The sequence below is a fragment of the Macaca fascicularis genome, chromosome 13, assembly GCF_037993035.2.
Source record: "Macaca fascicularis isolate 582-1 chromosome 13, T2T-MFA8v1.1".
NCBI classification, from domain to species: Eukaryota; Metazoa; Chordata; class Mammalia; order Primates; family Cercopithecidae; genus Macaca; species Macaca fascicularis.
Window position 1 is genome coordinate 43,922,163 of NC_088387.1, and position 22,482 is coordinate 43,944,644.

At 33.6% G+C, this 22,482-nt stretch overlaps 1 long non-coding RNA gene across 1 annotated transcript in view; it reads left to right on the forward strand.

Moving 5' to 3' along the window:
* The window catches only part of LOC123568352 (uncharacterized), a 553,309-nt gene that overhangs the window by 411,589 nt on the left and 119,238 nt on the right, over nt 1–22,482 (forward strand). The gene's annotated exons all lie outside the window — the stretch shown is intronic.

A 22,482-nucleotide genomic window follows, 5' to 3' on the forward strand; every position in this document is an offset into this window, starting at 1 on the left:
TAATCATGTCATTTTACTTGATAAATCATAAGGGCTTCTCCTAAATAATCAAAGGCACTAAATAATCTAAAAACATAAATGCCATTAAAAGAAAATAAGTGAAATTCTCCCATGGGTTAACAGTTCAATTAAAATGGACATGCTTCATCAACACTTGCAATCTGCAAGATGAGTAGATTAGGGAACATCATCCATGAAGTAATGGAGAAAAAAAAAAGTCAAGATACCAGTATCAGCATAAAGAGTTTAGAGATAAATTCTAATAGTTTAAATGTTCAAGCCTAACTTACAGCCAGCCCTCTTCATTAGCAGACTTCAGGGTATAATTTCAGTGATTAAAAAAAAAAAAATTAATGTCTAGCAAGTGATGTTTATTGAAAGAAGTGTTATTTAACAAGTCCATATACACAAATACCTCTCCTTGTTCACTAAAAGTAAATACATAAATGCATAAATTACAATACAAAGCTCAAATTATATATAGACATATGAACAAAATTATATTTAAGTACAAAATCTGGAGAGCCTAACCTATGCTTGAGGAAACCTTAGATCCTTTACAAATAGTCTTCTGGATTGCAAAAAAGCATAGAATTTTGTGAATTGTATTCAGTTGAGTTCAAGTATACAAATATTTCAGAGACTCTGCAAGAGAAAAGGAAGTTTTATAAATTGTTTTGAGGTACATACACTTTATGAAAGCCAGAGAAAGAAACAAATAATTTTAAATAAAATGTGGCATTTTGAGATGTTAATATAAAGATACTCACACATGAGATTATGAGGGGTGACAGGAAAAGAGATGGAGAGCTGGGTATAGGAGAGTTATGGAGCAGTGTGAAAGTCACAGAGGTATGAATGAGTGACTGACATGGTTTGGCTGTGTCCCCCGCCAAATCTCATCGAATTGTCATAATCCTCACATGTCCTGGGAGGGACCCAGTGGAGGTAGTTGTATCGTGGGGATGGTTACTCTCATGCTGTTCTTGGGATGGTAAATGAGTTCTCATGAGATGTGACGGTTTTATAAGGGGCTTTCCCCCTTTTCTCAGAACTTCTCCTTCCTGCTGTCATGAAGAAGGATATATTTCCTTCCCTTTTTGCCATGATTGTAAGTTTCCTAAGGCCTCCCCGGTCATGTGGAACTGTGAGTCAATGAAACCTCTTTCTTTTATAAATTACCCAGTCTCAGCTATGTCTTTATTAGCAGCATGAAAACAGACTAATATAGTGACTCTTTCCACCCCTATTCCCAAACAGTTAATACGGTGAGCATCTTGGACAAGCCTGGAGTGTGGATAACTCTACACAATTTGGATCTATTCCATGATGATTAGAGACTGTGGATGTTAAGCGGAAAAGTGAAATAGTTGACTGTTTTCCAGGAGTTCATAAAGAATGGCATGGTGCAGTGGAGGCTACTGAAGGAAGTCAAAACTGATAAAGACCTTCATACATTGTCAGAAGCAGGGTCTAAAGAGGAGAGGCAAAATTTTACAGATATTTTTTAATACAATTCATGTAGTCTTGTGGAGAGATAGATTGATGTGATGAGTGGAGAAAGCCAGAGGAAAAAAAGTGAATTATATGTTTGTGTTTACAGCTTGGTCTCTGTGTTATAGCTGAATAGCATAATTCAAAACATGGTATTGACAGGTAGTATGAATAGGAGGCTGGGACTGAGGATTTTACAAGACCTAAAATGCATACCTTTTGAGTATTTTTTTAATGTTTGAAATGCCTATGAGATGTATAAGTGGAAACATCCTGTAGACAACTATAATTCTTCAAATAAATGACAAGGGAGAAAAGTTTAGAATTATCACTATTTAGACATTAGTAGAAGCCGTAGGAATCTTTGCAATCCACCGGGAAGAAATTATGGATCAGAAATAAGAGGTCTTTTTTATTGTTGAAGGCTTATAAATAAACACTCTTAGGAAATCAGTTTCAATTTGTTGGAGAATTTAAATTCTCATGATCAATATGAGTCATGATCAATATCAATGTTTTTCTTCCTACATTATAAGGTGGAAAACAATTTTTTTCCACTTTAAAATAAGTGTTTTCCCTCAAGACTAAATCCATCAGAAATGAGGAAAAGAAAGCAGCAAAGATATCTGTCATTTATTGTGTTTTGGGGGCCAGAGTTTTTTTAGAAGCTGATTATACAGTTACCATTGTCAGAGAAGTAAAAGATAGAAGCTCACCATTAGTAACTCAGGGTGAAATTAAAGCCCAACACAGAACTGATAGGCAATGAAAGTAGTTTGTACAGAAAATTTAAAAGGTTAACTCTCCAGACAACAGTCCCTTTGCTTTGGCTCTCTCCTAGTTTCAGAATAGAAAAGTAAATAGCAAAAGAGAAATCTCCTAGGTGTATATCATGTCATAGAGATGTGTAAAAGGTAAAAATGCCGGTAGCTTTCAGAATGACATTTCAACTATTTGCTTCTCTGAGAAATTAACTGTATCCAGCTTCTTGTTCATTTTCCACTTCCCCAGTCCCCTTCCCCTCAATTCCCCAGTTGTCTGTGCTTCTAAACAGTGCATGTCTTTTAACCTGTACACATTGATTTAGATCCTGCTTAATTTCATAATCTTTTCAGGCCACTACTGTTCACGTAGACAATATCCCCTTAGCTTGGATTTAACCATGAACCATTGATCATTTACTTGGTTTCTCTTGGAGTTCAACATAATCATTCTGGTTTAGTTCAAAAGGACATTGCGTTTGGGTAAGAGAACCTATTTGTTTATACCCTTGCTTGTTACTATTCCCTCTACCAGTTCTGCTCTTCCTTTCTCCCTTGCATCAGTGTTGGGCTATGTCATTAAGCCCAACACTTTCCACAGCATCACCCTTCCTCTACCATTGTAAGTACACATGCACAGTTAGCCGTCACTCTCTCCCATGTGCTACAACACTAGGCACATGCTGCTATTGCAGCCCTCTCCATATTTGGGAGCTCCTTTGAGACAATAACCATCTGGGTTAATGTTCATCCATCCTACTTGGTATCTACCATAGTTCTTAACACTCAATAACACACAGTTGTCAAATAATCTGTTAATTATTGTCATATTGCAAGATGTAAATGCTGTATCTTTAGTCACATCAATTTTGATATTTTATGTCTAGACTCCTGATGTCACAGGAGATGTTCTTATAAATCCTAAAAGTATGAAAAAGAGAGAGAGGGAACCCCAAAGATAGATAACCAGTCTTTTGAGATAGAACAAGCAATAAAACAAATATGGAAAATGCAAATTTTTACAGACTTCATAGCAAATGTACAGCTCTAGGGCTGGTAATGTCATGGACAGATAGGTGGACACATATTCATGTGTTATACCCTTTGCTTAGAGACTCTCAGCACTTTTTCAAAGCCATTTTTTTATGTAATAAAATAACTGATAGTGGTATATCTGATCTCAGCATATAAGTCATGAAATCACTATCAGAAAAATAGGTTTCCATTTCCATATTTTACTTTTTAATTATACATTGACAAATTATAGTTGTATATATTTATGGGTTACACAGAGATGTTATGCTTTTTAAATATGTGAAATAATTAAATCAAACATTCAAATATTCATCACAAGTATTTAACATTTTTTGTAATAGGAATATTTCAGATCTACTCTCTTAGTGATTTTGAAATGTATGGAAATCAATTATTAGCTATACTTACCATGACATACAATAGATATCCAAAAAAAAAAATTGAATTTTTTTCTCCTGTCTAACCGAAGCTCTATACCCTTTGACTATCATCTCACCATTACCCTCACTCCTCAGCCTTTGGCAACCATCATTCTACTCTCTGCTTCCATGAGTTTAATTGCTTTAGATTTCATATATACAGCAAAGGAAATAATTAACAACAAAGGAAATAATTAAGAGTGACCAATCTTAGATTGGGTAAAATATTGCAATGCATATATCAGATAAGGAATTTAATAACAAAAATATATAAAAATCTCAAACAACTTCATAGAAAGTAAATAAAATAAAATAAAATAAATTCCAGTTAAGAAATAGGAAAACGACTTGAATAGACATTTCTCAAAAGAACACATATGGGTGGATAACAGATATATGAAGAAATTCTCAAAATCACTAACCATTAGGAAGGTGTGATACACATTACAAGTTCAATGTGGTATCAGCTCACTTTTCTCAGAGTGACTATAAACAAACAAAAGATAACAAATGTTGGTAAGGGTGTGGAGTAAAGGGAACCTGAGATGGATCAGGGACCTTGTCTTAGGGACCTGTGGGCTTCCATCAAACTGGAAAGTAAAGGAAAATGTTGAGTCCTTTCAAGGGAAATTCCTGTCAACTAACTATCCCTGAAAAGTAAATAAGCAACTTGATAAACAAGAATGTAATAGTCGCCTAAAAAAAAAAATGAAGGAAGCTAGAATTGTGAGATGTTTGGTTCCCTATAGAAACAAATGATAACATTTTACCATTCATCTCTGAGTTGTTTTTCAGAAACCTGGACCTCCGCCAAGGAGTCCACCAGCATGTAGAGCTCAGGTAAGAGGTAACTGAAGACCAAACTCTGATCACCAGTGTTGTAAATTTCCTCCTCCAGGGCCTGGAGGAAGTCACGGTCATGAGCCAAAACATGTCTGCTTACCTTAAATTTGCAAACAAAGCTTATCTTCCTTAACCAGCTGCCAGTGAGGAAATCTTTGAATCTACCTATGGTCTGTAAGCTCCTGCTTCAAGATATCCCAGGTTTTCAGGACAAAAACAATACCCTCTATGTATTGATTTATAATTTTGCCTACAACTCTGCTTTCCGGAAATTTACCCCTGCCTTTAAAAACCGTAAAACCTGCTAGCCATTGGAAAGATTGAGACTTAAGTGTGAGCTGCCTAATCCTCCTTGCTTGGTGCCCTGCAAATAAATGCTTTCCTTTCTTCCTCCAGAAACCTCGGTGTGGATATCTGGTCTTAGTGCACCAGGGAGTGGACCCGAGTAGAATTCTATAACAAATCCATGCACACTGATGGTAGAAATGTAAATCAGTAAAACCATCAAGAAAAACAGTGTGAAAGTCCTTCAAAAAACTAAAAATAGAATTACTGTATGATCCAGAAACTCCACTTCTGAGTATATACCCAAAAGATTTAAAATCAGCATGGCAGAGAGTTATGGGCACTTCCATGTTCATGACAGCACTATCAAGCCAAGATACAGAATCAACCAAAATGTCTATCGATGGACGAATGGGTAAAATGTGATACATATACACAGTGAAATACTATTATTTCAAAAAAAAAAAAAAAAAGGAAATTCTGTTCTTTTCAAAACCATGGATGGAATTAGAGAACGTTTTACTAGGTGAAATAAGCCAAACATAGGAAGACAAAGAGTCCATTTATACCATCTTTTCTATGGGTCTCATTTTCACCAGTAATTCCTTTGCACTAGTGAAGCAACTTTGATTTGTTAGCTTAGTTTCGTTTATCAGGTTTTTAAATCAATTATGTTTATCTACAAATCTATACAAGTATTTAAGTTTGAAGAGTTAATATTTGGATGCTTTCCATATTGCTTCGTAAATTGACTATATATGCATTTATCAACATTTATCGGTTCCATTTAAAAATAACGAATGGTTTGGCTATCCAAGTCCATTGCCAATGATATATATATATGACATATATGTATGACATATATATATGACATATATATACACACACAGACATATATATATACAAATGCTATTAAGACTTTCTAACCCCCTTCACCCCTTCATTATCATGAATTTAATTCTGTCTTCCATGCCCTATCAACATGTCAAAAAAATCTGTAGTTCTTTTATTTTCAGATTACTGTTGTTCAAATGATGTATAGGATACTTTTTTATGGATAATGCTATCGATATTTGTCTTAGTCAGCTTTAGCTGCCATAGCAAAATACCATAGACTGGGTGGACTAAACAGTAGACATGTGGTTTTTCACAGTTTTCGAGGCTAGCAGTCCAAAATTAGGCTGCAAGTTTGGTTTATAGTGAGGGCCCTCTTCCTGGTTTGTAAATGTCTGCCTTGCTGAGTCTTCTTGAGAAAGAGGGTGATCTCTTTGGTGTCTCTTGTTATAAGGGCACTAATTTTGTCATGGCAGTACCACCCTCATGATCTCATCTAAACTTAATTTCCAAAGGTGTCATTTCCAAATACCATTACACTAGGGGCTAGGACTTCAATATTTATATTTGGGAGAGACAAAACCTTTCAGTCTATAACAATATTCACAATCAGTTTTGTAGTATGTTACTTAAATTTAAGCTTATCGCTATTTTAATTAATTCTAATTCCAGAAATCATTGCTACATTTGCTTATAGTATGGCCTTGCCATTGTGAACAAATAAGATTGACTTATCCTTTGGCTCCTTCTTATTTATCTTCCAGTGATTCCTTTCCAAAAGTTCTATGAGTGCTATTTATGAGTCATTCTTTATTTGAGAATATTTCCTGGTTGCCATCCACATGGACAACAATTTAATTTGGTTTGGTGTAAGATTCTTCAAACATACCTCTTCCCTAAATGTGTTCATTTATTCATTGTCTCATGGCTTGTACTGTTGCAAAAAAAAATCTTAATCTAATCTGATTTATGTGTGAAATTTAACCTTCATTTTCAACTGTCTCAGCATACTTAGGACTATAATTTGTTCTTACAGCACTAACAGTAATGAAAACAACAACAAAACGAAACCATCTTTCTTGGTTAGAATCTACTTTAAGCCATTTGTCTGAAACATCATTAATACTTGCATTTGTAACAGCCTGATGGGTTTATCTTGCACAATGTCCAGAAAAGTCAGTACACTGAGAACAGGAGGTATTTCAGCAAAGAAAGAGTTTAACGATCAGAGGCCGAGCCAAGGGGTAGGATGAGACTCGCTTCTCAAATCTGCCTCCTCTAGAGCTAAGAGGGTAGGGTTTTTAAGGATAATTTGGAGGGGAGGGGGCAGGGAATGGGTGCTGCTGGTTGATTGGGGATGAAATTAAAACAGGGTCCAAACTGTCTTTGTGCACTGAGTCAATCAGTTTCCGGGTGGGAGTCGCAGGACTGGTTGAGCCAGTTTTCTGGTATAAGTCATGGGTCTGGGTGGCATCAGCTCATCCACCGAAATGCAGAAGTCTGAAAAATGTCTTAAAGATCAGTCTTATGTTTTGACAATAGCGATAAAATCAGTAGGAGAAGTTACAAATCTAAAGGCCTCTGGCTTCATGACACAGGAGCAGTAGATGATTGCAGAAAAGCAAGCTAGGGAAAAATGGCTGGTTATTGTTTAATGATGTATAAACTTAGCAGAATTCATGCCCCTCCCATAATCCTAACCTCGTGGGGTTTCATTAGTCTTACAAAGGTAATTTCAGTCCCAGAGCAAGGAAGAGGCTAGTTTGGGGAAGAACATGTTATCACCTTTGTTTTAAATTTAACAAGGGCAGCTAGTTCGTGAAGTTGTAAGAAAGATGGAGTCACCTATGTCAGATTTCTCTCACTATTATAATTTTTGCAAAAATAGTTTCATGATGTGAATAAGTATATTTTACCTCATGTCAGAAATTGATTTCTTATGATTACTTCTTAAGTTATTGTTCTTTATTTGTTCTTCTCTTCTTTAGAAACACCTGTCTCTGGTAATAGTAGTTCTGAGTTCTTGCCACTCCACATGTATCAACTTTCTTTTTGTTGTTGTAGTTTCTCTGTTTTTATATTCTGTGGAGAGTCTTGGGTTTGTCCTCTAAATCTAGATTTGATTTTGGAGAGAGGAACTTTTATTTTATTTACTGCCTGCAATATACTTCACAACTTGGCAATTGTGTTTTACTTTCTGGAAAATGCTTGCTTATTTCACGAGTCTCACTTCTTATCTCATTTTGGCCTATTTTTATCTCCTGGCTTCTGTTCATCTTCACCTCTCTTGTTCTCTAATCATGCCGTTCTCTTGATTTATCAAGGTCATTCTACTGGCATTTTATATTCTAGTAAGGGTTTTAAATCTTTTTTCCTAAGTTTATTTTTGTGAATTTATAGTACTTTATTATTATTATTATTGTTAAACACTGCCTCTCGGTCTTGAAAATAAAAGTCTACTTCACTCCACCTGACCTGCCTCAATTGGCTGCAGCAGAAAAAAATATACTTTATGTATTCTATATTTCTCTGTGCCCCCTGGGAATGAGTCCTAACCACCATATCTAGAATCCAAATTCACATTCCTGTTCACTTGTTGGTTTCTAGTGAGCATCACCATAGTATAGACTTGATCATCATTTCGGGCTTTGTTTTCTTTCTTCCATTGCATTTGTCTAGTTAAATTTTCTGATCTACCATTTTGAATTACTTTTCATTGTTACATTGACCCAACACTCTTGTATACCCATTTTGTCTATCTGAAATTCTTCTCTTTCTCTCTTCATTCTGAGAATTCTGTGAGCATTGATTCTTTCTCTGATAACATTTTTTTTTCATGCTAACTCTATTTCAGAGGAGGTATGTGCCATTTTAGTCTACCTCCTTCACTAGTCTCCATTTGTGTTCTGCGACACAGTGGCTAGGCTTTACTTCCTAACCATGTAACCTTCAGAGGTTACCTTACCAACCACCTAACCCCTTTAAACCTCACATGCAAAAGTAAGATTTTAACATTTATTCTCCAAAGGTTTGCTTTTAAAAATGAATACACACCATGCAATGCTGCTTCCATATAATCCCTGACATGTAGCATTGGCTTCTCATGAATTGTGCTATTATCATTCCTGTAAATTGCTGACTTGCAGTGATTATAGAAAGGTGGGCTAAATACTTCAGTAATCTGATTACTGGAACAGAAACAAATAGTTTTATGGGGCAGAACCTCACGATTCTGAGTTCAGACATAGGCAACTGAGTAGGAGAGATACATCTTAATGTGAAACATTTGATCTTGTTTAAATTATTAAAGCTCAAAAATACCAATTTGTGGGTAGGTAGTATGTCCAAATTAACCTATAAATGCTTCGTGGTTAGCAGGACATTTTCCTCAATTAAAATTGGAATTAATACTTTGTGGTGTCAACCTAAATTAATCAAAAGGGTCAGATTCTAGTAGAAAGAGTATTTATTGAAGTGTCAAACTTGAGGATGGCTGCCTGGAAACCACAAATTTTAAAGAATGGAAACGAATGTTTTGAAGTATAGACGTTTAGGATCGCTTATCTAGATAAAGTTTCAAGAAGCTTAACAGAATTTCAACATTATTCTATGTAAAGCTTAATGCATAGTTTTTAAACATCTGATTAGGTAAGTTTTTTGTATGTTTGTTTGCTTTGTTTTGTATTGTTTTGTTTTCGGAAAGGTAGAGTTAACATGACACACTGAAGATGTAGCAGTCATGGTGTCTTTTGTGCTATCTGGTCTGAGTTAGGTATAGAGACAATCTGCAACAAAGAACAGTGATTATAAGCAGGAATAGGGGCAGGAGATCTTGTCTCTGATCTCTCCTAGTATCTTACAGGAGAAGAATGATGAGGAAGAGAGTTAATTTATAATCTAACAAGCAGAAGTTACGCACATTCCACATGACTCAGCCTCCAGGGCTTAACTTCCTACTTGGCATCATAAATTTAGATCATTTTTAAGTTTGTTTTTTTCTTTTACCTTTTTTTTTTTTTCTTTTTTGCATTTGCTTTTATTTTAAAAATTCAACTAGGAGCTAGGTTGAATGAGAAGTTCTTACTCTGATTTCAGTACTCGGGGCCTGACATTTGTGGTAGCCATCTGTTTTTTTCTTCTATTAAGGCTACTAGAGCTCATTCTTCTCTTTCTGTTTTATTTTTCATTTCTTAGTGCTTGAATTCACCTCAGTTATTTTAAGTCACTCTTCATTGTTGGAAGATAAGAAAAAATCATTTCCTATTTTTAAATGTGTTTTTTTTCTTAAACTAGGTTAATCATTATTATTATTTTATTTTTAGGCTTAATTTTCTAGAAAAACAGCAGGGGTATTAAGGTTTTTCTAATTCATTATAAATTCTGTAGTTCACACTCAAAACGAACAGACTATGTCATAGATATACTAAGATTATACTATGTGAGTAAATAATATATTAATGTATTGCTGTTAATATTCTTATTTTTAAAAGTTCATTATAGTTATACGTTAAGCTGACTGAGAGCAAGAATCTTCATGTTAACTTCTCTGTTTCTGGTGCTTAGCACAGTGTCTCACACAGAGTAGTCACTCAACTTGTTATTTTTCGATGATTTAAAGAAAAAATGGGCAAATGTGTATTACAATTATCAATAACCTTGGATAATTTTATTCAGTTGGTTGCATGATTTTCAAAGGTGAATTCTTTTTTTATAATTTCGTCTATGTTTGGATCCTGACATTATTAATCAATGCCTAGTATGGTGCTAATCAGAAGTCATACATTTACTGAGAACAATCCAGTGACCAAATACTGTTCTGCAGACATTTCTGGCAAGTGAAGTACATGAGACTAAATATGCGAACAAAATAGAGAAGCTAAAGGTATTCACACTGTATTTGCCTCAGATCAAATTAATACACCCATATTTTGTAATTATTTATGCTTCCACCATGAGGCCTAGTTATCCACAAGCTTTCCTTGCAAACAATTGCATTGAGACTCGGAATAGAAGATTTCCCTCAGAGATCTCATGGAACTCTACACTGGATGTTTTTTCTTTCTTCTCAAAGCTCTTTCAGTTCTATTTTGCCAGATTTGATTCCATGTATCATTTATGCCTACCACCTTAATATAGAGGGCCAGTCCACAATTTTCTTTCAGTGTGAATTTAATCATGTCACAATATATACATAAGTCAAAACATCATGTGTCACATCTTAAATACATACATTTTTATTGGTAGACTCTAATTCAATAAAGCTGGGAAAAATAAATTACATTATTTCAAGTACTATTTTGAGTGTCAATTTTTTTAAAAAAAGGCCTAGGATATAATCCACAGCTCTTCGTGCCAGAAACTCACCAAACTTGGCCTCATTCCTATTCTGGGTTGGTTAGCACATCTTTCAGGACCTTGGTAAGCAGTTGTGCTGCCTCATCTTAATAACTAGCATACTTCGCAGACACAATAAGGATGATCTGTGAATTTCTAGTAATTTGTCAAAAATTCTATGTGGCTTTTTTCTCTTTATATGAGTAAGAGCAAGAGGAAATTTCTCCTGAAGCTCACTTGCTAAAAATAGAATGGCTTTCTAGTGAGAATAATTGATCCCTTTTTACAGAGAAAAATCTCTTTTTCCTTCAGTCATGTCTTTGTTTTGTAGGATACAGGACCTACCTTTGATCCAAATAAGCATATCATGAAAGTAAAATAGCACCTATGAGATTTGTGGAAATGAACTGTTAAAATGAACTGTTAAAAGTCTGTGTAAATGTGAAGGAGTTTTCCCCAGAATAATTCTAAGAAGTTTTGAAAGATAACATTATTGTAGCATTCATCTTTAATTCCAGTGTGTTGCAGTGAAAGGTTTTGGAATATTGCCCTAATAAACTTTGTCATAAATGAATTAAGAAGTTTGTGACCAAAAGATATGGTTAACTTTTTGGCTATTATTATCTTCTCTATTAAATACCAATAGATAGAAGAAATCCATTTAAAATAGTGCTTACAACATAGAATGTAATAAATTATATGCATACCATTTAGAAAATAATTAGAATGATTAAAAATACACATTAAGTATATCCAAACAGATTTGTTAGGATAGATAAGTGACTTTTTAAAAGACTAGTAGCAATGACAATGAATCTTGAAAAATACATGCCTCTAAAACAACAACAAAGATGAAGTTAACTAATATCATATGCATGTATTCAATAAGTGATTATCTACAATGTGTAAGATATTCTTCAGGTGCTAGGTACACATCAAATCCAAGATCTCAGAGGGTGTGTAAGGCTAATAAATACCTAAAGAAAAAAATAAAATTGTGTTATGTGTGATTAAAACATAGATTCAAGTAATAGTGTTTGGTTTACTTTAGAGAAGAACTTTCTGAACTTTCTGAAGAAGCGACAGCTAATCTGTACTCTGCTTATCAGATACTATGCTAAGAAAAGAATTATATTTTCTGCATAAAAAGTGAGTATCTGTGGAGCATAAAGTGCATATTAGTCACTCTGGAGTTATAAAATTGCAACACCGTCTCTTCTCTCCAGGAGGCTGAAATATAGTATCTGAGACCTGGTGTTTACACACAGGTCTAATATAAGGGAATTTGCTTAAATAAGGTTACTCTAGTTTCGTTCACTATATTCCAACCCTATTATGAAAGTTCTCCACATTTTAACACTTTTAATCCTCCAAATGCATTATGAGGTAGCCTTTACTATTATATATAAGCAAACTGAGACTAAGGACTAAGTTTCCCTTGTCAAAAATATAATAGTTTGCCAAATTTGGGATTAAATTCAGTCTAGCATGCAGCTTACATTCTTAATTTCTATGATAAGGAATGAATGCTATGACGTAAATGCAATACTATAAAATCATAAAAAGTAGGTTTCTGAGATGATCTGAGAAGGTGACAAGGTGTATTTGTTCAAAGGTAAGCTGCTCATAGTGTATCCAAGGAAATATGAAAGGAGTTATCTTTTAGAGATGTTTCCAAGACAACAATGACAACAATCACATTGATACTAGATTGGCAACACAAGTGGCAAGAGTAGCTTAGATCATAAAAGACCCTGTGGAGTCCACCGAGAAATTTCTCTTGGGACATTTGCTCTATATCCACAAAGTGTTAATATTATAATCATGCCTGTTCTTTAAAAAAATCTCCAAATATATATATAAAACTTCAAATGTATATATATTTGAAGAATGTTTAAAGAAGTGGCCTGGTTATATTATTAACATACTTATATACACTAACACATGTTAGTGTATCTTATAATATTAACATACTCAAGTGTTATGTGTAAACATTAAAAAAGGAGAGCCATGGTTATTAAACAAAAATAAAAGAAAGAATATTAATGATCAAATGTCTCATGGAGATACATTCATTTTGAAAAGCAATCAAGAAAATGGCAATTTAAAATGTAAGTTACATTACAATAACATTGACAAAGAAGAAAGAAATGAAGGGCAGGAGAAGGAATAGAGGGATGGTCCGGAAAGAAGGAAGAAGGGGAAGAAAGATCTCCAGCATCTCAAAAATGTGGAAAGCAGCAATCTTCAAGTAGAGGAAATATCTTACAAACATATTTAAAAACCTGTTAACATTTCAAGTCCTTCAGCAAAACAAATTTGCTTCAGTGAGGTAAAAACACATATAAATGTTTAATGTAATGATTTAAAAATGTATGGATGACTATCATAAAAACAATTAAAATGTAAGTACACTTACTCATGTAAAAATACACTAAAAATGAATTGAGTTGAAAAATTATGCATACAGACTTCCTATTTTGCCTGTAAATGGAAATATATTTTGTCAGAGTCAGGTTTATTTGAAGCTAAGAGTTTATTTTAAAATGTAATAAATGTCTGCTAATCCAACCTTTTCTATTTCAATTTAATATATAACACTATGGCACTTTTATTCTATTAATATAAGAAACATATCAACTTTAAAATTGCTATAAGTTTGAATACATTTATTAAGGTATATCTGTTCTTCTGTCTAGTTTAAAAGAAATCATTTTTCCATATTTTTAAGTGTATTCTCTACAATTTAGGCATGGTTGATTTTGATTCTTCTAGCATTGATTTTTTTATTGCTTTTGTTTCTTTTAAAAGTGTTTGCAAGAGAGAGTGATTTGTACAAATATATTATTTAGCCCTATTGTATTTTTTAATTAATATGTGTACACTGAGTTAATTATAGATTCACAGTCTGTTGTAATAAAATATCGGAGAGATACTATGAATGCTTTACCCATTTTTTTCCCCGATAGTGACATCTTACAAAACTGTAATACAATATCACAACCGGGATTTTGACATGGGTTCAGCCAAGATAGGAGATATTTCCATTCTCCGGAGGATCTTTCGTATTGAGCTTTTGTAACCACACCCGTATCTCTCCCTTGTTCTGTCCCTAACCCTTAGCCTGTCCCTATCCCTTGGCAGTCACTGATCTGTTATCAATTTCTATAAATTTGCAATTTCAAAAATGTTGTAAAAACAGACTATGCAGGGCTGGCATGGTGGCTCACACTCGTAATCCCAGAACTTTGGAAGGCTGAGGAGGGTGGATCACTTGAAGTTAGGAGATCAAACCCAGCCTGACCAACATGGTGAAACCCTGTTTCTACTAAAAACACAAAATTAGCCAGGCCTGGTAGTGGGCGCCCGTAATCCCAGTTACTTGGGAGACTGAGGCATGAGAATAGCTTGAACCTAGGAGGCAGAGGTTGCAGTGAACTGAGATCAAGCCACTTCACTCCAGCCTGGGCCACAGAGTGAAACTCGATCTCAAAAAAAAAAAATACACACACACACACACACACACACACACACATATATATATAGACTATGCAATAGGTAAACTTTTGGGATTGGCTTCTTTCATTCAGCATGATTTAATGATAATTTATCTCAGCTTCACATATATTAATATTTTCTTTCATTTCATTCCTTAGTAGTATTCTATAGCATGAATGTATCATAGCTTGGTTTACTATACACATGTGAAGGACATCAAATTACTTCTAATTTGGGGCTATAACAAAGTTTTTTCATTTAGAAACTGTTATATAAATGGAATAATGCAGTATGTGACCCCTTGAGATTGGCTTTTGTTTTTTCATTTAACATAGTGCCCTTGAGATTTTTCCAAGTTGTTACATATGTTACTAGCTTGTTTTCTTGATCCCTGATTAGTGTTAGATGGTACATAAGAATCACAGTTCTTTTAGCCATTGGCCATTTAAGGACAGGGTTGTTGCTAGATTTTGGATACTATGAATATTAATAAAACTGCTATGAACATTTATTTAGGTTTTGGTGTTACCTTAGGTTGTCATTTCTCTAAGATGAAGGCCTGAAAGTGCAATTCCTGGATCATATGGTAAGAACGTTTTAGTTTTATAAGTAATTGCCAAATAATTTTCAGAGTGACTACATCCTTTTATGTTCTTACCTGCAATGTATAAATGATTCAATTTCTCCACATTCCTGTCAGCATTTGGTATTATCATGATTTTATTTTGAAATATTAGCCATTCTGATAGGTGTGTTAGTATAGCTCATTGTGATTTTAACCTGATATTTTCTAGTGGTGAATGAAGTTCAACGTCTTTCTTGCTTATTTGCCATCTGGATATCCTGTTTGATTAAATGTATGTTCAATTCATTTTTTCTTATTTTCTGATTGGATTGTTCATTTTATTTTTGAGTTCTTTATATATTTTAGATAAAAATCTTTTGTTGAATAAGAGGTTTGCATTTATTTCTTTCCCAGACAGTAGCTTATCTTTTCAATTCTCTTAACAGGGTCTTTCACGGAGCAAGGGATTTTAATTTTGATGAAGTCCAATTTATCACTTTTTTCTTTTTATGCTTTGTGCTTTTGGTGTTAGGCCTAAGAAGTCTTTGCCTAACTGCAGTTACAAAGATTTTTTCCTACTTTTCACAGAAAGATAGTGTTATATTTTGCATTGAAATACAATACACATTTATTTATATTAACTTTTGCATAAGGCGTGAGGCTAAGGTCAAGATTTTTTTTTTTTTTTTTTTTTTTGGCATATGGATATCTCATTGCAGCAATATCATTTGTTTGAAAAGCTATTCTGGATGGATGTGGTGGTTTACGCCTGTAATCCCAGAACTTTTGGAAGCCAAGGTGGAAGGATTGCTTGAGGCCAAGATTTCAAGACCAACCTTGCCAACACAGTGAGACCTTTGTCTCTACAATAATGTTTTTTAAAAAATAAATTAATCAGGTGTGGTGGCATGCACCTATAATCCCAGCTATTTAGGGAACTGCAATGAGAGGATCTCTTAGTCCAGGAGTTTAAGGCTGCAGTGAGCCATGATTGTGCCACTGCACCCCAGCCTGAATAAGCGAGTAAGATCCTATCTTCAAAAACAAACAAACAAACAAACAGAAGGCTATGCTTTCTGCATTGAATAGCTTTTGTGCCTTTGTGGGAGTCTAATGTTAGGTTCTCTGTTCTGTTCTATTGATTTATGACCTATTCTTCCACCAACACTACACTCTCATGATTATATAGCTATATGGTAAGACAATGTTGAATAGAGTCATCTCAAATTATTATTATTTTTCAAAATTGTCGTAGATATTCTAGGGCTTGTGGCTTTACATAAATATTTTAGAATAAGCTTGTCAAAGTGTAAAAATATGAAACAAAACAACAACAACAAAACTTGGTGGGATTTTCATAGGAATATCACTGAACCTGTGAATCAATTTGAAGAGAAATTCAGCTTTACTATGTTGGCTCTTCTTGTGAGCATGGTATACATTTACATTTATTTGGTACTTCCTTCATTTCTTTTTTTTTTTTTTTTTTAATTTATTTATTATTATTATACTTTAAGTTGTAGGGTACATGTGCATAACGTGCAGGTTTGTTACATATGTATACTTGTGCCTTGTTGGTGTGCTGCACCCATCAACTCGTCATTTACATCAGGTATAACTCCCAATGCAATCCCTCCCCCCTCCCCCCTCCCCCCTCCCCATGATAGGCCCCGGTGTGTGATGTTCCCCTTCCTGAGTCCGAGTGATCTCATTGTTCAGTTCCCACCTATGAGTGAGAACATGCGGTGTTTGGTTTTCTGTTCTTGTGATAGTTTGCTAAGAATGATGGTTTCCAGCTGCATCCATGTCCCTACAAAGGACACAAACTCATCCTTTTTGATGGCTGCATAGTATTCCATGGTGTATATGTGCCACATTTTCTTAATCCAATCTGTCACTGATGGACATTTGGGTTGATTCCAAGTCTTTGCTATTGTGAAGAGTGCCGGTCTTTTATCAGCATTTTGTAATTTTAGTGTACAGATACTGTACATATTTTGTTAAGTTTGTACCTAAATATTTTGTAATTTTTTTGGAAAAATTATAAATGGTATGATTTTAATTTTGGTTTTGATATGTTCACTGTTACTATTTAGAAATATGATTCTTTTGTCTGTGTGTCTATGCATGTGCTGCTTTCATATGCTACAACCTTGCTTAACTCTCATATTAGTTCTAAGAAATGTTTCTACTTTGCAAATTACTTGAAATTTTCTACATAGATAATTGTATCATCAGCAAATAGAGACAGTTTGTCCTTCCTTTCCAATTTGTGCCTGCTATTTCTTTTTTACTTGATTCACTGTAGTTTTATGTTGAATAAGAGTGATGAGAATTGCCTTTTTTTGCCATGTTCTTCACTTTAGAGTGGAAACACTAAATATTTCAACATTAAGTATGATATTACTTTTTCCAATTTGTGCTTTTTTCCTTCCTTTCCAATTTATGCCTTTTATTTCTTTTTTACTTGATTCACTGTGGTTTTATGTTGAATAAGAGTGATGAGAATTGCCTTTTTTTGCCATGTTCTTCACTTAAAGTGGAAACACTAAATATTTCAACATTAAGTATGATCTTACCTCTAGGTTTGTTTATATATCTTTATCAAGTTGAGATTTTTTTTTCTACTGAAAATTTGCTGAGTTGTTTATTATTATTATTATAAGTAGATGCTAGCTTTTCTCAAATGATTTTTCTGCATCAATTGATATAATTGTGTGATTTGCCTTCTTAGTCTGTTGATACGTTGTATTGCATTTTTTTTTAATATAGAACCAGCTTTGCAAACTTCTAATAAATCCCACTCAATCCAGTGTATCATTTTTTAAAAACATTGTTCAATTCAATTTGCTAATATTTGGTTGAGGATTTTTGTGTCAAAAATTATGAGAACTATTCATCTTTTTTTGGTATTTATTTTTGTTTCTTGCTCTTGGTTTTGGGATCAGGGTAACATTATCCTAATAAAACGAGTTGAGAAATATTATCTCCTCTTCTTTTTCAGAAAAGAGATTGTGTCAAATTGGTGCTAATTCCTCTTTATTTAATGGAATTCTCCAATGAGATCATATGGGCCTGTAGATGGTCATTCTATGAACTTTTAAATTACGAATTAAATTTCTTTAACAGTTTAATACTGTTCACATTATTTATTTCATCTTGGTTGAATTTTAATAGCTTGTATTTTTTGAGGAATTGATCCATTTGTTTCCTAAATTGTTAAATTTTGGAACATAAAGTTGTTTGTAATATACTGTGATTATCCTTATAATAGTAGCAGGATTTTTCAGTGACAACCCTGCTTATTCCTGATACTGGTGATTTGTGTCTTTTTGCTTTGCTTTTGATGTTTGTCAGCCTTACTAAAGGCTTACCAATTGTATTAACATTTGGAGGAACAGGTTTTGTGTAATTGATTTTCTTAATTTGTTTATTGTTTTCATTTCCTTGATTTTTAATCTTATCTTTATTATTTCCTTTGCACTGCTTTTGTAGATGCATTTGGACCAGAGTGACTCCATTTTGAGTGAGGGCTTGGAAAATGAGGCTGAGACTTGCTGGGCTACATTCCCAGACACTTAGGCATTCCTAGCCTCTAGAAGTTTATAGTTAAGGGAATGAATTAACAATGTTTACTAAGCAGACCCAGACTTGGGAGTGCCCAGATACTCCAATATCTGGAGAACAAAGGCGTTCCTAATTTTGCTTTAAAGATTATAATATCAATTCTTGCACAATAAACTAATTAAGAAAATTAATCACTTATCCCAAACCCTTATAGCAGAATACATCTGTCCATATATACAAGCATTGTACATAGGGTGGGTACGTTCCTCCTCTTGCTTTCCAACTCTGTCTATGGAGTCCTTTCACCACTGTGCTTTCTCAATAAACTTGCTTTTACTTTGCACTGAATTCTTTCTTGCTTGAATTCCAAGAACCCTCTTTTGGGGTCTGGATCAGGACCACTTTCCTGTAACACTTTTACTTTAAATTACCTATGCTGTAGCATTTGAAATCAATTATTTGTAAAACAACATAGAGTTGGTTTGTGATTTTCCCTCCACTCCACTGATGTTTGACTTTAATTGGTATTTCTATATTATTTTCATTTAAGGATAATACTATGGTGTTATAACTTAAAACCATGATATTGTAACTTAAAACTGTTATTTTATGTTTTTGATTTATTTTCACTACGTGTTATTCCTCTGTATCTCTTTTATTACCATTATGAACTCTTTGTCTTAATTTGTTTTTTGTTGCTGTAATGAAAGGTCACAGAGTGGGTAATTTATAAACAACAGAAGTTTGGTTGGCTTGCAGTTCTGGAGGCTAGGAAGTCCAAGAAAGTAGCACCAGTGTTTGCTGAGGGCTTTCCTGCTGCATTATCCCATGGAGAAGGTGGCAGAGCAAGAGAGTGTGAGAGTGAGAGAGGAAGGGGCCAAACTTATCCTTTTTGTCAGGAATCCACATCTGTGATAACTAAATCTCTTCTACGATAACAGCATTAGTCCATTCATGAGGGCAGGCCTCTCATGATCTAATTACCTGATAAAGTCCCACCTTTAAATACTGTTACCCTGAGGATTAAGTACCTAACATATGAACTTAAGGGAACACCTTCAAACCATAGCATTCTTTCATATTCTTTTAGTTATTAATCATTTGCTTACTGTGTTTTCAGTCTCATTTCTCAATTTTATTTCATATATTCTGTTAATAATATGAAATTGCCTTAAGTTTCTTTATGTCCCCTAGCCTTATCTGATTTAGCAGATTTTGTTGTCTTTGCTAAAAGTATCTTTCCCCAAATTTTCATTTTGGTCACATTGTACATATTCTTCAGGATTTAGCATTGTACTCTCTATTATAGAAAATATGCTCTGCCTTATTTTCCCCAACCTTGAAACTTTGCCCCAAAACTTGCATTTCCTTTACTAAGAATCACTTATCCAAATATTTATTTTATGTCATGTATTTCTCAATTATGAAACCCATTGCTGCATTTTATAATTATTGATTTACTTATTTGTCCCCCATACCGATTCTGAGCCTTTTGAGATCTGGGTTTACATTATAATTCTCTTTATATTCCTATTTCTTAGCCCTATATCTGACATATAGAATTCACTTGTTAAGTTCTGGTTATATAACATTAAAATACTTCACATATAATTTATTTTAGTGAAAATATGTCAATAAAGATATTTTATTATTAATTTTGAACTTCTCCACTTAGAAAATAAAGTGTTAATTAACAAACACTAAACATTTCTAATTATATGTTCAGTACTGAATTGGGTAGGGTTTGAAAATACGTAAGAAGAGCAATCTACTCTCAGGTTATAGTAATCTGTTTGATCAGGTATGCTTCCACCATAAAATAGTGCAAACTATCCAAAAATTAATTGGTTTTCAATGAAATGGTGGGTCAATGAGCTTTTGCACTAATCAGGAAGGAAAGATAGGAAATAGTGTGAGTCTGAAAGCAATACTTTCCAAGCTATAATTTTCAATTGCTCCTGGATATTCAAATATTTTATTATGGCCAAACCAGTTTATTCATAGTTAAGATCAACAATAAAATAGAGGAGGGTAGCCAGAGAGTAAAAGAAGTTTTATTATGTAAACTTAGAAAAGTTAAACTTTCATGCATTGCTTTTCTCTTTGCTTACAAATATTGGGTTTTAAATAAAATTATATCTATTTGTGAAGGTTATGAATAAAATAAGGAACAAAAATCTGGGTCTTATAAAAATGGAGGATCTTCAAAAACTAAGCAGAAACATTATCAATCTGCTTATAACACTGAAAGAAATATTTTCTCATGATAGAAAACAGTATACTCTAACATTTTTAATCCAAAATACTTTTTATGGACAAACTTGTCTGAACAGTACTCTCCTGAAAGCCCATAAACCCCTCTGAGACACTCTCATATTAATGAGTTTTAATGGTGCCTTTGAGTAACACCTAGATGACTACAGCACTACTTAAAAGAGAAACACATCTCTCACACTAATTAGAGTTCTTGAATGACATTGAAAGAGCGAACTGGTTAAATCATTTTCTGCAGCACCAGGTTTAATTGACATAGATATAATGCCAGTGATAATTTTATGCAATTGCAAGATCAGGAGTTTAATATATCTGGCAGTAAGGCAGGGATTTTCTTTCTCTGACAGTGCTGAATAAACCTCTCTAATCCTTTTCCTTTAGCTTTCCCTTATTTCTAGGCTTAAGTTTAATAAAAGGCTAAAAAAAATCAAGATTCCTCTAGGCTTCTCAAAGCTCAAGCATAGAGAGAAAAAGATGTTATCTCAGGGAGGTTGTGGCTCAGAATCATTAAAAAGACTAATGGCAGGATCACAGGGCTAAGTTTACAATTCCCTTTGTATATCGCAGAGGCACCCTCTCTTGTAGTAAACACTTTATCTACTTTCATCTTGCTTCCAAATTGCCAAAACGGAGGCAGGAGTCCAAGAGGGATTGGATGATTATAAGGTGCTCAAAATGTTTCCTTGCATGTTCAATTTGGCTTACCTATGATGCTTGTTTATTCACTTACAAGTTATTCCAAAGCTTTGCTATATAGAACTAGGATATTTTGACAAAGTGAACTTCCACAGCATGTTTTCTGTAACATTTAATGTTTTACAGTTTAGAATTGTCATGTACTATAGAAGGCAGCATCTTATGGGCCATTTGGCAGAAGTGATAAAAAGCATAATATTTATGAAAGCCTCTGAAATAGGCCAATTGATTTTCAGTGTAATCATCCAATTTTTTTTACTTTGTTTTAATTATAAATTGAGAAGTGCAGAACTCAGGCATATCTAAAGCCTGAATCTTTCTGCCCCTGGGACATTCCTGCTTTCCGTGTTTGTTTTATGCTTTCTTTTTAACTTTTTGAGCAGAATGCCTCGTTTATAATGTTCTTTCTTACTTGACTTTTGATCAGTATTATAAGTGGTCATATACAATGTTTCTCATTTTCATTGTTTTCTAAAGCTTATGTAATTGTGTTTTTTAAATTAACATTTATACCCTAAAATTATTTAATGGAATATATTTTTTCTTGTGGCTATTTTTCTCCTTTATACCTTTGTAAACCATATTTTAGATTGAATGCATGATGATCATAAAAGGTAGCCTTTGAAATAACTTCTTTTAAAAATTCATTGAGATTTTATTTGTAATCTAAAGTGTAATTTTCCTTTTTTTTTTTTTTTTTAAATAGGCTGTGGAAATTAAAAGGGCAAGTTGTAGAATGGAATTTCATAAATATTTATCAAGTCCTTTGAAATAAAAAAACATTATTTATAATATGTTTAATTTTAAAAAAGTAAAGTATTATTTGACCAATAAAAATGAAATAAAAAGTACCTGTAAATTGATAAATAGATCAATG